The following is a 16,896-nucleotide window of genomic DNA, read 5'->3' as shown; positions in this document are numbered from 1 at the left end:
AAGAAAAATTACTTCCAGGCTCAAAAAACGTTTTCCTTGAGCACTCTCCATGCTACTGACTGCAAGCACTCCAGCGATTGTCAGGGAATGCAGATGGGTGAGTGCTATCATCGACTGCAAGGAAAGTCAGTTTCTTTTGGCGGTTTGTTTTAAATTCGAATGTAACAACTTACCCTGTGTAACAACTAACCCCGGTCTCCCCTACTCAGAAAAAAAAATAGACGGAAAGTAAGAAAACAGGTTGGTAGCAGAGAGAGTTATTTTTTCCACTATCAACGCACGTGAAATACTTACAAATATTCTTAGTAGCTTCGATTCGCACTTACTCCATTTTTAACTTCCCCATATAACAATAACTGCGTCACTGCCACTATTAACGTAAAAGTGAAGAAAGCTCCCAAAGTAACGTCAGTTACCCAAAATTTAGACATAGCAATTGTAAAATCCATTTAAAAGCAATTTTTAACATCCAGAAGTATTGATTTCTTACTAGTTGTGACCAGAGAGAAATATTTGGTTCCGCCTTTCCGCCTACATCATTGGTTCTAGATTATTTAAGCAGCATATCTTTATTTGCCGATCGCTTAATCATTGGCTGCCATTAACACTTTCAAGGGCGGTGGTCGCGCTGTGAAACCACCAATTTCTTTAAAAAAAAATTCTCTTTTTTTTTCCTAATGCATTGAATCAAGATCGCTTGAGTCCTCTTCTTTTTAGTTCAATGAACAAAATGAGATGGCAGAATAACAAAAAAATATTTTTTTCATAATCTCAATTTCTCGCCCAAGTCATCAAATTTTCAATTTTTCGTTTACCCCTAAATTGGAACTTTGTTTCAGATTTTAAAATTTTTAATTAGCGCTCAAGAGTGAATCATTTTTCTTGATTTTACCTGAGGTACTCAATCATATTGTTCTAAATGATTCAAATTCATTTTTACATGTGTAAACATATTTTTGTCCTTCCCCAGGTGGGGGATGTGAACTAATGGGGACACCACCCCCAGCGAAAAAAGTTGCCAAAAAAATTTTTTTACTGAAAAATCTATGTCTAGATGATCAAATAAACCCACTTGTGGTGTTTTTTCTTCATATTTCTCAAAAATTAATGATGCGCCCCTGAAAGGGTTAATGTCATCATTAAAAATTATTTTCATTCTCAAGACATGCATTGTTAAATGCACTGAAAAAAAGTATACATGAATGACGAAATAGGAAAGCTATTTGTCTAGTAGTAAAGTTATAGGTATTATTGCAAAAAGTATAATAGAATAAAGTATTATGTGGACCTAATGGTCGATGGGTAACCAGTTCACATCTGTTTCACTAGTGTTTCCTTAATAACAAATCTAAAATGTTCAACATTTGTGGCTTACTGTATTATAGAAAATAACATAATGTATGGAAAGGCTACCGATATCTTTTTCAGCAGACAATTTTTAATCTCTAGATAGGATATCTACAGCAGGGATTGATTTACGGCGGGGCATTCGGGGCCCGGGCCCGGAGCACCAAAGGAAAGGGGGCAACAAATTTCTCTCATCATTTTTTTTTTTTTTTTTGAGCAAAAAGACAGAGTGCAAAAAGACATAAAAAAAAAAAAAACTCCAGAACAGTTTTATGATGGACAATGTGAAGAAGTCATATTAGACTCTAAGCAAAGTTTCAAGGTTTCCTGTTTTTATGTAATCTGTGATAATTTGATTACAAAACTAAAATTCAGGATGTCAGCCTATGATGGCATATTAAAGAAATTTTCTTGCTTGTTTGAATGCGACAAGCAAAATATTCGAGAAAGTGCAAAAGATCTTTAAAAATCTGACTCCTGTGATTTGGAGGAATCTTTTCCTGATGAATTTATACATATTAGTTCAATCATCGGAAAATATAGTTTAATCACCGAAATGTTAAAAAAAATCCATTAACTTGGTAAATGGATACTTTCGCCAATGTAGATACAGCCCTAAAATTGTTTTTGACTTGGCCAATCTCCAATTGTAGTGGAGAACGATCATTTTCGCTATTGAAGAGAACTAAAAGTGTCCTTTGTGTTCTCTCATTTCTTATAGTAAATTATCTTCATTCGCTCTATTATCAATAGAAGGGAGTTTGACAGCAAAACTTGGTTATAAGGACATTATAGATGAATTTACTACAAGAAAACAAAGGAACGCAGAAAGCACATTATGATTTATTTACCTTAACCATCATAGTTTCTATATCTGCGACTGTAAAAAAATTTCTTACATGAAAATCAGAAATTTATTTTACAGTATTCTTTCTATCAAAATAATGTCCAAAAATTAGCTTCATATTTTTCTTTTTTTTTTTTTGGGGGGGGGGGGCACCATATTTGTCAGTGCCCCCGGGGCACCCAAGTGAGTAAATCGGTCCCTGATCTACAGTACGAGTGAGATTGAGATGGTGTGAACCTATAGCTTGAAAACAAATTGCTGTTCAAAATATGCGCAACTTAAGACAGCATTTGTCTGTAAGCTCATGATAATTTATTAAAATACTAGTGATACCAGCACGGCTTTGCCCGTAATAGAAAAATCAAAACGTCTTTTGGTTCGCCTGTATATTTACAAATAATGTATGGTGAATTTTCCCGCCAGTTGGCTTGTACCCATCTTGCGGTTCCACGTTATGATAATTTCGTATCTCGCCAATTGGCTTGTGCCCATGTTACGGTTCCACGTTATGATAATTTCGTAATTTACTCGTCCATCTTATGATATTTTTTTTTCTTAAAATTTTAAAAGAAAAAGAACCACATCGAATTTTCGAAAAATCGCTTCGAGGTGCGCACCCCCATGCTACATACTAACTTTGTGCCAAATTTCATGAAAATCGGCCGAACGGTTTAGGCGCTATGCGCGTCACAGAAATCCAACAGACATCCTCCGGACAGAGAGACTTTCAGCTTTATTATTAGTAATATAGATTGTTACTTCCACAAGCCCATATCATATCCCCTGTACCCACCACCATTTGTTGTGTATCTGGTTGGAAGGGGCACTTAAGACAGCTCTGTTTCTTGATACAGACCAGAAGCCCAGGAATCCCCGGACCACCACCCACAGACGTATTGATTCCCTTGGAGGACTTGGCGACCACGACATATTAAACGTGCCCCAGTCACATTAACGAACCCGGAGATCTTCGACCGGCTAGCATCAAACCTGGAACCCTTCGGGTACGAGTCCGACGCCTTACCGATCAGACGCTCACGGCGACCGGCTGTGGTGTCATCAGATTTTTGAAGTGAGTGAATTAGGATTTTCAAAGTATAAAAACAAATGTGGCACAGGTAAATTTTCTAGTTAATTGCAAGCGTGAAGAAAAACAGCTGGCAGTTTACAATTCGACTTCTCTCTGAAAAAAAAAAAAAAAACTGAGAATGCTTATCCTCTTTAGGCATTCTCTTTGTTGCCAGATTTTTATTAGTAGTAGGTAGTTAATTTTTAAAAGAACGTTTACATGGTATGGTGATCGTTTATGGCTGAGAACTAATGGAATATTTTACAAAATTTTAAACTGCTGTAGAAGATATTCATTCAACTATTTGCCTTTTTTTTTTTTTTTTTTTGCACAAATACGCACAAATCGTTTCAACGCAGTCAACAACGCACTCCATGCAACTTTTCGCTGCTTTCGAGCTCACGACAGGTGTTGATTAAATATTGCGCTGCTGAAGTGCATGTTAACCAATCATGTCGGCCCGGTGGTCTAGTGCAGGGCTGTCCAATTGGCGGCCCGCGGGCCGTATGCGACCCGCCAACACACTTTGTGCGGCCCGCCTACTTATTATTCAGCATATTTCTTTTTTCGACATTTTATGGTATCAAGAAGCTTCCGAGACTACATTCTTGGTCAAGCCGGGGTCTCGAAATTTCCTCTTGATCGTCCTTTTTTTTTTTCTTCCTTTAATTGTATTGGGAAAAAAAGGTACAGTACATCTACAGGTCAAGGTCAAGCAGTCCTACCCTGCACGCTGGTGCTGAAACGAATTCCTAGAAATAGTATTGTCTTGGGTTGGGGGGGGGGGAGATAGGGAGGCAAGAGAGACACATTTCAGGTAAGCAAAAACTGCCGGCAATTAGTTAAAAATAAAGACCCCCTCACTGACACTATGGCCTTATGATTTCGAAAAAGAAATTGAGAGCTTGCTCTCATCATATTTATGCGAAAGTACTCTATCGGCGATGAACTTTATCAAGAATCGTCACAGGAGCTACCTCTCCGACAGTTCATTGTTAGACCTTCTTCGGCTGGCAACGCCAAACATCGATGTTGACATTCCTGCCCTTGTAAAGAAAGCGGATCGGCCTCAGTTTTCCCATTAAATGAAAGCAAATCGTTTTATAATCCTTCTGTTTCATTGTTTAATAATTAATGACTCAACTATTTATTGTTATTGTGTAAGAGGTTATTGTTCAACTTTTTCAAACTGCGGCCCGCCAGGTGATCAGTGACCGGAATTCTGGCCCGTGGGCTCTTTGCAGTTGGACAGCCCTGCTCTAAAGCAGTCTCTAGAAGAATCAGATTAGCAAATTTCATACGAATATATTGCTCAAGAGAGCTAAGATCGCTACAATTTCAGCTTCTCTGCACGGAATTGTTGTATGTCCTATGTATTTTGAGGGGCTCTGGTATCCAGAGCATAATGATATCCAACAGCATTTGTACTATGTTTTTTGCTCTTTTTCATTTGCAAAGAAAAACATTTAGGCTTAGAAATTTGAAAATTCATTTCTTTTTTTCTACACGTTAAAAAGAAGGCGGTTCTGTTTGCAAGATGAGTCGACTTCGTTCCGACTCGGTAAAGGAAAATCCGGTAACAAAGCTTTCGTGATCGAAAAATTTTAATTGCTAAACAGAATTATTTGTTCTTATTGGGTGCTTGTTTATTGGATTCATGGATAAAAACTTCAAAAATGATGAAAATATTAAATGAAATGTAATAAATTCCCTAAATAAGAAATTAAATGTATAGTTGATAAATAGTCTAGATTCTGAGTTAAAAATATTTATATCGCTGACTTAGTTTTGTTTGGTAAGATCGTGTGAAAATTCGGTTTACTGTGCGTCTTTTTGAAAATTTGAAGACATTACGCTATTGAGCTAAAACGTTTAGGAGATTTCTTTTTTTTTTTTTTGAGCAATCACGAATGCTTATTGTTCTCATTTGACTGTTTTTGATGTTCCGTGCCTTTTTCAGCTTGGACCAGAAGCCTCTGCAGCACCACCGCCCAGCGTCCTCTGCAGGCGGCGCGGCGCGGCTGTTCCGGCCCTGAACCCTCCGCTTCTCCTGGTCGGAGGCGTCCATCTCCTACACACACGCACGCTCACACACTCACACATATACACACGCCTACGTGTATACACACAGGTCTACGCACACACACAAGCCTACACACTTACGCACACAACTATGAACACGTAACCGCCCAGGAGGAGAGGCAGGTTTGGGGGGGGGGGCAGGAGCTGTTTCTTGAAACAATAACTCCAATGAGTGGGGTCATGTCTCAGTTCGTGATTGCGAAAAACATAATTTGAATTCAAAATTTCAAAATTCAAATTAATTCTTTTTTTTTTTTTTCAGACCACCCTATTGCTCATCTCTACTACATACATGCGCCATGCACTCAGACTCCGTGATTTATTTTTACCTTACATAGAGCTAATAATTACACTTTAAAAAAGTTCAAAAAAGGTCGTTTTTTTGAAAATTTGGACGATTTTGGGCGTTTAGGAACTCAAAGATATTACTCCTAGGAGGTTAATATAGCAAGAGTACGCTATGGATGCTAAAAGGCAACTTTTAAGACACAAGGCGCTTCGAATTTCGATTTTGAGCAATCACGATTGCTTATTGCTTTCATTTGACTGTTTTTGATGTCCTATCATTTTATTTTCCCATCGCCACCCTCCGCACCATCACCGTGGACCGGCTGGCTCCTCACGATGCTGCTCCTATAGCGAAAGCCGTCTCCAGGTTGCATTATGACCTACACACACTTACACCTATACACACATACACCTACACACACATACACCTATACACACATACACCTACACACACATACACCTACACACACATACACCTACACACATACACATACACACACAACACACATACACACCCATACATTCATGCCTGCACACAGACCCAAACACATATGCCTACATACACATACGCATACATACACACACATACACACAACTACCCACACATTCCTGCTCAGGGGCGGACTGACTATGTGGGTATTTGGGCAAATGCCAGAAGGGCCGGTTCCCCCGAGGGCCGCTGAAAAGAAATCAGGGCAGCAGGAGCAAAATTTTCGGGCCACGGCCCAAAAAGGATACCAATAGCCCAGGAAAGGTTTTAGGCATGGTGGTGCTTAGTAGGAAACACAGGGCCGTCGAGAGCCAAGGCGGCCTCCTTGTCAGTTTGTTCACCGGCCCCCCTCTAGAAAAAACTTATACTACTCCAATTCCGATCCAGGTCTCTTCAAGGGCCGGATCCCTAGTTTACGAATAGGCTGACATGGCCTCTCGTCGGTCCTGCGGAAACAAGAGGCTTGGCTTGGAGTCCAAGCAGTATAAATTTTATAAGTTTTATGAAGGGAGGGGGGAGGGGCCCGCCTCGACTCCCGGCGGCTGTGGCCGGGATCTCCTTTTTCCACATCTTCATACATACTTGTGTGTGTGTGTTTGTGTGATGTATAGTTTTGAGTTTTATAATGAGTGTTTTGACCTTCTGTCATTCTCTTCTCTGCACTGCTATTTGAGTAAAGGTTGCGTAAGGGGGGCGGGGGGTTGTCATTTCCTTCCGCGGCTGATTAAGCTCACTGTGGCTTTGTTACTTGGCCTTCCTGGACGGAAAAAGGCCGGCCGAGAATTATCCACGACCACTTGTTTTATTTTTACAAAATAAACGCAGCTTATTACTTTAATAAAACTAAAACCTATTTTTAGTGAAGGAAATTAGAAAAAAATCTCTGATTCAATATCCCCTTAACATTTGTTTGTGGCCTAGTGCTTCGCTTCAGGGCAGTTTCACAGTCACTTTTCATAAATAGTCATTTGTACAATCGAGCAATTTAAACTTTCTCTTCCTTGCAGGGACTACTCCTGCTAAGAAAATAATACTACTAATCAAAGGCGTTCCTCTTGACAAGAAAGAAAAGGTAAAAAAGAAACACCGGAATTGAGTGGGGAGATCCTATTGTCTCGTAACATACATCTTCTTTAACCAATACAAAACAGCGGAAATGACTCAAATAGCCTTTTTCTACAATTAAACATCATAAAACTGTCAACATTCGGTCTTCCTTTCAGCTTTTAAACTGACTAGCCCCACTGGCCTAAGGGACAATCGTTACCCTGTTTCATTGAACGTAACCCCCGTTTCAGGGGTTTGGGGTCAAAATGTCGCCACCGAAATGTCGCGGCAAAAATGTCGCCGGGCCAAAATGTCGCCGGGCCAAAATGTCGCCGGGCCAAAATGTCGCCGGACCAAAATGTCGACGGCCCAAAATGTCGACGGCCCAAAATGTCGCCGGGCCGAAATGTCGCCGGGACAAAACGTCGCCTGTCCAAAATGTCGCCGGGCCGAAATGTCGCCGGTCCAAAATGTCGCCGGGCCAAAATATTGCCGATCCAAAATGTCGCCGGGCAGAAATGTCGCCATTCCAAAATGTCGCCGGACTGAAACGTCGCCTGTCCAAAATGCCGTCGGGCCAAAATGTCGCCGATCCAAAATGTCGCCGGGCCAAAATGTCGTAGATCCAAAATTCGCTCATTCAGTTGGTAAGAAAAATGCAAATGTACAAAAATGCTGTTTAACACCAAATTTGCAGAATAAATGATTACTGCCTTCAATGAATGTCTCCGTTAAAAATGGGACTGGACTAACTGAGTTTCTTGATAAATTCTAAAAAGATTATTCCGTTTTGATTCGCAACTCTCGGCTGTTTTTCAGCAAACAAATAGAATACAAGCGTTACGTTATCTTATTTCTTGTGACTCGCTATCTAACAACTGTAAAACGTTCTGACGGCGTTCAGTTCTGACGTTCGCTAAATTATTTTAAACTTTTCTTCAAGAATAGTGTGCGTTTGTATGTGACCGATTTTTTGGGGCCATTCTACGTCAAAACCTGTAGTAAGAATTCGTACGATACCCGCAAATACCCATGTATGATTTAGGGCTGCGAGGTTTTTTGCGTCAATTCGTTCAAGATAGTGGAGTAACTGAACGTTTTCATCGATATGCGTGACTGTCATTGCTCAAAAAATGATGAACGGAATCAAATAAAATGTTAGGAAGCAGCAGGGGGACAGATTTTGGGGTCAATAACACCAGAGGGTGGAGCAATCGAATGTTTTTTTCCTTTCTTTTTTATTATCTGTGACTGATGTATCTCAAAAATTAATACAGTAGACCCTCGTTTCCAGCGGGTTTATTTTACGCGGTTTCGATTATACGCGGTTGAAGATTTGACACCTTTATTTTATTTACGCAGATGAGTTTCGGTTTTACGCAGATGCGGCAATGCAAACAGGTAACATTTTCCTCTCTTTCAAAACCGAAGCTCCTAAAGATTGCAGATTACACGTAACTAACTGCATTTTGGCGTGCTAATAATCGAACTTGGGTCCTTGGAGACATTTTATGCGATTGGTTCCAGAGCTTTTTCCGTCAGAAGTAAAGTGATTAAACTCACACAGTTCAGAACTCACTGGAAGAAGAGCTTTTAGGAGTGACAAAGGAGGTCAAAACCAACGAGGATACCGACTCCGGTGACACACAACCAAAAACGCTCACACTGAAAATTTTCGAACCATCCGTAGACAATAGAAATGATCTTTCTGATTTGTTAGTGAGAGAAGATTCTATCATGGAAATGACGCAAGTGATCATGGATGCGTTAATGCTCCGCAAAGAATTAGAGGAAAAATTCTTAATGACTACCAAAAGACTATCATAGCCAGCTCTTCTTCATAAATAGAACACGAAATTAGTTTGTTTTCTTTATGCATATTATGCATAAAAATTGATATAAGTACACATTAAACTTATTATACAATTAGTCATCACTAGAATGAAGTATTTTTTTTATCTACGGAACCTAATCCCTATTTTGACACTAATATTAGGTCTCAATTTACGCGGTTTCGATTTACGCAGCATTTCCGTGGAACATAACCCCCGCGTAAAACGAGGGTCTACTGTACAAGGGTTAAGACAAAATTTGGTCTACAGGTATATCTTAAAGGGCGAGTTGCTCATTTATTTTTGGCTTCAGTCATCCCAAAAGGATGGATCACCGAATAATTTTTATCGTTTTATGTGACTGCTATATCTCAAGAAGTAATGCGAGGATTCATACAAAAATGTAGTATACAAGTGAAATTAAACGAAAACAAGCCTTATTTTCGTTATAAGTTGGGTTTCGTAATCGTTTACGTGAGTCAGTGTAATTAAATAAACAGTGAAAAATATACTGAATTTAAATATGAGAGGTTGAGCATGATAGTATCAATAAAATCTAAATTAGCCGTGTATTCCTCTAATTTTTGTAGCACTTTAACTAGCGTGAGTTTAAAATAAAAACTGAGTTTGCATTCTTATATAATTTGCGTAGTAAAAATTCACTAATTAAAACAGCAATTTTTTCCGAGAGAGAAAAACTTATTTGTTTATTATTATTATCATCAATATTCTTTTCTTTCTGAATTACCAAGCTATATTGAGCTGGAACTATTACTTTTTGAAACTCATTTTAAAAATAAGTCTAGGTCAAAATTGATCTGAATAATCTCATTGATATCAGTTATTTCACCCTACATTATGAAATTTTTTCTTTTCTATTTGAAATTGGAAAATGTGATTAGCTGACAAGCGCTACTTCGCATGCATGAAAGTATCCTCTTGAAAACCTTCAATAAAATAGCTGTTCTGAAATTGTCCCTTGATGTTCTATCGAATATATAAATTTCATGAATGTTGAGAATTGAAAATATTTGTCATCGCGTAGAGTCGTTTTTCAAATATCTGAGTGAAAGACACCTGTTTTAGCAGTTACGGGTTTCATTGATTTCAAAAGATTTGACGGTGAACATTTAGACGTAATTTCAGAATTTTACTCATAAGAGATGGGAGTTCCCACAGCAATAATCTTTCATCTCTGTTAAACATTTGTTTTACTGTCCCAAAATCCCGGTAGCAAAGGACATGCAAATGTCCTCTCAGAGAAAGGTCTCGAGCAGTCTTGTTAAACTTCTTCAGTTTCATTTCCAGAAAAAGTCTCAGAACAGTTTTGATCTTACTTTAACCAACGTATATCTCACTGAAAACGTAGTTTTTTTTTTTTTTTTTTCTTGCAGTTCTTAGGGTAATGTTAATAAATCTATGAGAAAATTAAATTTCATTAAGATACTTTTCTACTTTATTTCCACCCTGGCCCGTGATTTCAAATTTTTCCAGTGAAAGGGGAGAGGGAGGATAACGGGCGTATGTATAACCAATGCAAATTTCATAGGATTGCTATAAAAACCACTTCCACTTGTATACAAAAATAATTCAAAGTCGAGGGCCATTCCGCCTGATCCCCTAAATGACTGACCTGTCGCTACCGTAATAATATGCTAGAGTGAAGGAGTTATTTGTTTTTACTTCATTAGGCCAAAAAATACAAACCGCCTATTCTCTTGCCATATTCACATTACGCCTCACTATTCTTTCATTCGCGTTTAGAACAGTTTAGTTTTACTTCCATACCAATTCTTTGTCTGAATCCTTGCGTTACATCTTGATCCTTTACATTACATCTTGAGCATTATTATTAATCAGATTAAACGAGAAAGAGAATTCCGTTGCAGCAGCCTTTCACATGTTTACGTTTGTAATAGTATACAGAAAAACGTATGTTTTTCTGAAAACTATTAATTTTCTGGAATTAATCTGATGTTTACGAATTAAGACAGGAGAAAACGTTTGGAATTTTTGAAGGAACTTACTTTGAAAGGCAATTAATATTCTTTCGCAACTTTTATGCTGGAAAGCATCGACGTACATTTAAATTTTTCGTACAAATTGAACTAGCGAATTTTAGGCCGGCGACATTTTGGACCGGTGACATTTTGAACTGGCGACATTTTGGGCTGGCGACATTTTGGGCCGGCGACATTTTGGACTGGTGACATTTTGGACCGGCGACATTTTGGACTGGCGACATTTCGGGCCGGCGACATTGTGGACCGGCGACATTTTGGGCCGACGACATTTTGGGCCGGCGACATTTTGGATCGGCGACATTTTGTCCCGCGACATTTTGTCCCGCGACATTTTGGCCGCGACATTTTGGGCGCATACCGTTTCAGGAATCGGAGCCATTATATGCCCTCCCTCATCATATACCAAGAAATTTGGCGAAGTCTTTATGTGACGTGAAGAGACTGGACCTCAGAATCATTCTCTCAAGAGGAGCTTCTCTAGATCATAGCCTTTACTTTTTTCTGCGAGTTCGAGGTTTGGCTTTTTTTATTTGATTCCCAGGATATTTTTTGCTCATCATGTAGACATAGTTTTAAATCAATTTATAGATACGTCAAAAAATAAAAAAGATTTAACAACCTTTATCTTTTTTATCACTATGGTTAAATGCTAAAGGAGTTTGCAGAGCAGGTAAGGCACTGTTTATACAACTTGAACTATCAACTACAAATTTGCTGAATATTACAATTTTTTTCTTTCTTGGAGAAAAATAAAGCAGATTCAATTTAAAGGTTTGAAGGCTGCGGGATTTTCCTTTAGAAAATGTTAGGGTTTCTTAGAGATAAAGTGAGCTAAATTCAAATGAGAAATTTTCGACTTAGTTTTAATTAGAGTTTTGCCTCCCATACAGTATTTTAAGTATGCTTTAAAAATCGACGTCAATCAATGTGTTAAAAAATCAGCTTTTTTTTATTATTATTAAAAGACTATTTTTCAGTATACTTTCTACGTCATAACCACTGCGTTTTGCTTCCAGCTTTTAATTGTTTTCAAAAACAATGAAAAACAGTAGTAATTATAAATATATCATACTTCCGCTGTTTAATTCTTGCCAAAAAAGAACAATGAATAAATGAATCATTAATAAATTTAACAAATAATTTCAAGGCTGAACTTATGCAAGCATATTTATGGGCGTTTTTAAAAGCTTTTTTTTTTTCCGCTGTAGTTGTTCAAAAGTGCTTTTAAATTCGATCATAGCATACAAATCAGCAATATTGAAAAAAGGTTAATAGTAAATATAACTTATTCTTTCGTAGTGTGCAACACATTTTTTTTAAAAGAAGGATAGGATACAAGTAAATATGCTAAAAATTTCAAAAACTCATACCTTAAATAAATTTTAAAGCGTAAAATATTTAAAATTAAATGTAAAAAATATTTTCAATTCCAAAGACTATTTCTAAAAGTTTGGTTAGCACTAAAAAGTATAAAATAAAATAAGTATATGGGTTCTTGTTTGCAACACTCGAAAATTGCAATTGATCAGAATATGTGTATGTTTATGTTAATTCTAAAGCAATAATTACTTGTAAAATAAAATGAAAAAATTGAGAGAAAAGATAGCTGCTTCCTTCAAAATGAACATAAATAAGATCAACTTCAATTTTTGAGCGTTGCAATCAAGAAACCATAAAAGTACTTATTTTATGCACTTTTTAGTACCAACCAAGCTTTAGAAATAGTCTTTATAATTGAAAACATTTTTTTACATTTTATTACAGCTCCCAAACATGAACTTTGTTTCGCTACTTTTGATGCATATTAATACTCGCAATTCAATGCAAATAATCTGGGAAGAAGTGCGATTTTTTATTTATGTATTTAAAAAAAAAATAATAACAAGAGTTTTGATATCAAGCGCATCATTAAATGTTTTCTAGATGCATACTATAATAAAATATTACAAAAAGAATGTTATTTAACCTAGGGCACTCCGATGGGAGTTCGCTATGACAAATTTCGTCTGAAAAAGTTTTGTCTTTGCTCTGCAAATTTTGTCTGTTAGATTCAGAAATTTCGAGACATAATTGCAAAATTGTAATTTCAAAATGCCCAAATGTTTCATTTCATTAGATGTACGCATTGGTGCATGCCCGTATTTTATCATTCGGCAAAATTTGCATTCGACAAATTGAGAATTTCCCCCCTCCTAAAATTTAAATTTGGGGCGCCTCTGCTTTTATCAATTGACTTTACTTGTCAAATAGCACCTTTAAAACTCTAATTTTTATTCTATTAAAGAATTAGATGCAGAAAAAAGTAAACGAAACTATCAGTAGTTGAAATAAATTGAGTACTTTTGTGCTACAAAATCTAGTAGATTAAACAAGGGGAGCACAAAATTTAATTTAGAAAAAAAAAAAAAATTAATTTGAATTCTGAAATCTTGAATTCAAATTATGTTTATCGCAATCGCGAACTGAGACAAGACTCATTGGAGTTATTGTTTCTATAAACAGCTCCTGCCCCCTCCCCCCCCCAAACCTGCCTCTCCTCCTGGGCGGTTACGTGTGCATAGTTGTGTGTGTAAGTGTGTAGGCCTGTGTGTGTGCGTAAACCTGTGTGTATGCACGTAGGCGTGTGTGTGTGTGTGTGTAGACCTGTGTGTATGCACGTAGGCGTGTGTGTGTGTGTGTGTGTAGACCTGTGTGTATGCACGTAGGCGTGTGTGTGGGTATGTGTGTGAGTGTGTGAGCGTGCGTGTGTGTAGGACATGGACGCCTCCGACCAGGAGAAGCAGATAGCTCAGGACCGGAGTAAAGCCCTCGATCCGTCTCTTAAGTGGCGACACGCTCCAGCGTCCGCCATTTTGTGTCGTTCCGCAACTTTCTCCCTATTTCAACAGTAGAAAAATGCTGAGTTTCGCTAATTGAAAAGTATCTTTTTATCAACGAATGTTTGCAGATTTTTGATCGTAACTTATGTAACTGATAATATACATACAAAAATGTTGAATTTTACCTTAGTAAAATATTTTTTTTTGTTATTAAACCGAATATTAGTAAAAAGATGTTTTGAAGAAATTTTCGACTATTTTTAAGAGTAATTTCTTTTTTTCCCCCATATAGACCTTCTGAGTTACAAATTACTTGAAGTGTTTTAAATATGCGTTTTATTATTAGAAAGTTGCTGTAGTAGAACCAGGGGCGGATGCAGAAAAATCTCTCGTAGGGGACCCGGGAAATTGAATAGCACCTCCTCCTTCCCCTTGCCACATACGGTGTTTCATAACAAAGTTTTCATTACTTTATTTTAAAATGTCTTTTTTTTTAATTTTTTTAGGATCTCTTAAAATAATGATCCACTTCTAAGAACATACATATTATGTACCAATATACTTTGAATGTGGACGTAAAACATCTTTAACGTTTCAAGCCAATTAAATACTAAACCATAATAATGTTACCGAAATGCTATACAATTAGCGGTTTTAATTTTGGGAACAATGTCGTAATGATTATAACACGAGGGCAAGGTTATTCAATAAAAAAATGTACCCATACTTCATTTGAGGTTTTAGTATTATTTTATAGTATTTTAACTATAAAATATTATTTAATTAAGAAAATCATAGCTATTAAACATATAAGTTTTACTGAAAAATTCAGGACAATTTCTGTGTGGATTTCGAAGCATTTGCTGATTGTTCGTGAAGCGATGATACAGTTGAGATAACATATTCATATTACATACCGCCTCCATTAATATCATGGTTTTCTCAAGAAACTACGATATGATTTTTTTCATTTTGCATTTTTTATAAGCTGAAAAAGAAAAAGCTATTATTTCGCAAATAGCTTCCTGGATCAAAATAATTCTTTTAGGCACGCCTGCATATTTTTTGAAGAATGTTAGTTATTGATTCCATCAAAGAAAAATTAATGGACGAATCGCGATATTACGTTCCCTTGAATTCAAAACCAGCGAGTTAAATGTATAAATGTATTCTGCCACTCTAGGACTCCAGTATGACTTCTTTAGCAAACAAAAATGCTATTATTCAAAATATGCTCTATGTGTGTTTTGTGTTCTGTTTAATTAACTATATAAAAAAAACGCTATGGAGAGGTCAATTAAAAAATTGTGAACAAAATATTTAAATAAATTCATCCTTGGGGGGGGGGGACACGGGTCTCCTCCCCCCCCCCTTAAATTCACTACTGAGTAGAGCAGCAGTGAGCTAAATTAATTATGTCATAAATTATTTGTGGGCAACAGTTTGAACTTATTCATGCAAAGCAGTATCATTTATATTACTAATGTGTGTAGTTTTCTTTTTTTTTTATACCAACACTTTCTTGTTTCTCATGACGATTTTACATTTAAAAATGCTTTTCATTTAAACCTGATTTTTAAGGATACTACTAGTTCTTAAAAATTCAACGAACTGATAATAAAATGTAACCAGTTTTAAATCAATATTAAAAAAATAATAATAATAATTGAAATATTTGATACCAATAGGAATTCAAATAAAAGAATGCAGATTGCATCTGTGACGAACTGTTATAAATAATAATAATGAATTTGTAAATTAACAGATACTGGGATAAATCATATATATATCTATATATATATATATATATATATATATATATATATATATATATATATATATATATATATATATATATATATATATATATATATATATATATATATATATATATATATATATATATATATATATATATATATATATATTATATTATTATTATTATTATTATTAAAGTTTTCACATCAAAATAAAAATTAAACGAAAACAGATTTTTTCCGGGGGGAAAAAAAATCCTTCACGTAATTATATAACTTGGCTTGAGTTACATGTTACTGTAATCTCAAAGAAACTTAATTTTTTTAATGACCAATTTTATACTTTCAATATCTTAACTTTTATGCGCAAAATAGATAAATAATTAACTTGGCAACACACTGAAACTCATGGCTATGACACAATTAAAAACAAAACGACGTGTTCTTAAAATAATTTTGCTACAGTTATTGAGACATTTTGAAACTAACTAAACAATAGAAAATTTACATTAAAAATAAATACAATAACTAGTATATTTAAATTTTGCGGTTTTGTTATCTTAAACTCAGAAAAATCAGTTTTGAAAACAGGGCAAATATTTTACTACTGCTAGCAATTTATTAGGTGCCGTTACATAGTTGAGATTTACAATATTTGAAGGAACTATTTATGATGATTTCAGTGAATGTCCTTATTATCCCATGAAAATTAACAAACCATCAGACAGTTTCATGAAAAGTAAAAAATATTACAATTTCAACAAGAGTTTCATAAAGTATCTGAAATTGCGCAGCAGTATTGATGAAAACATTTAAAATGCATAAATAATCTTTCAATGTACTTCGATATAGTAATTTTGAACTGTTAGAACATCTTAATGCGCTACACTAAGGCATCTTCACATTAAAGATAGCGTTTGATGAAAAATACGAATAGCAAAGAGAAAATATCTAATATTCCGCACAGTGAAATCACACAGGCAACGACACAAAATGGCGGACTGAACCCACGTGACTGCCCGCCTCCAATCGCAGTCGAAAGCGGCGCGTAGTGCATGGATCAAAGTGTGTCGCCACTTAAGAGACGGATCCAGGGCTTTAATCTCTACTACATACATGCGGCGTGCACTTCGACTCCATGATTTATTTTCAACATGTATAATGCAAATAAAGAATGAAGAGATAGTTCGAAGCAACCAGTTTATTTTCAACTCTTACATAAATATATAAAGAAAGCTCCGTTCGTCGTGAACAACTGTAAAACAAACATTCACGCGTATCCCTTGCCTATGCT

This window comes from Uloborus diversus, chromosome 10 (genome assembly GCF_026930045.1).
Source record: "Uloborus diversus isolate 005 chromosome 10, Udiv.v.3.1, whole genome shotgun sequence".
Classification (NCBI taxonomy): Eukaryota; Metazoa; Arthropoda; class Arachnida; order Araneae; family Uloboridae; genus Uloborus; species Uloborus diversus.
This window is presented reverse-complemented; position numbering follows the sequence as displayed.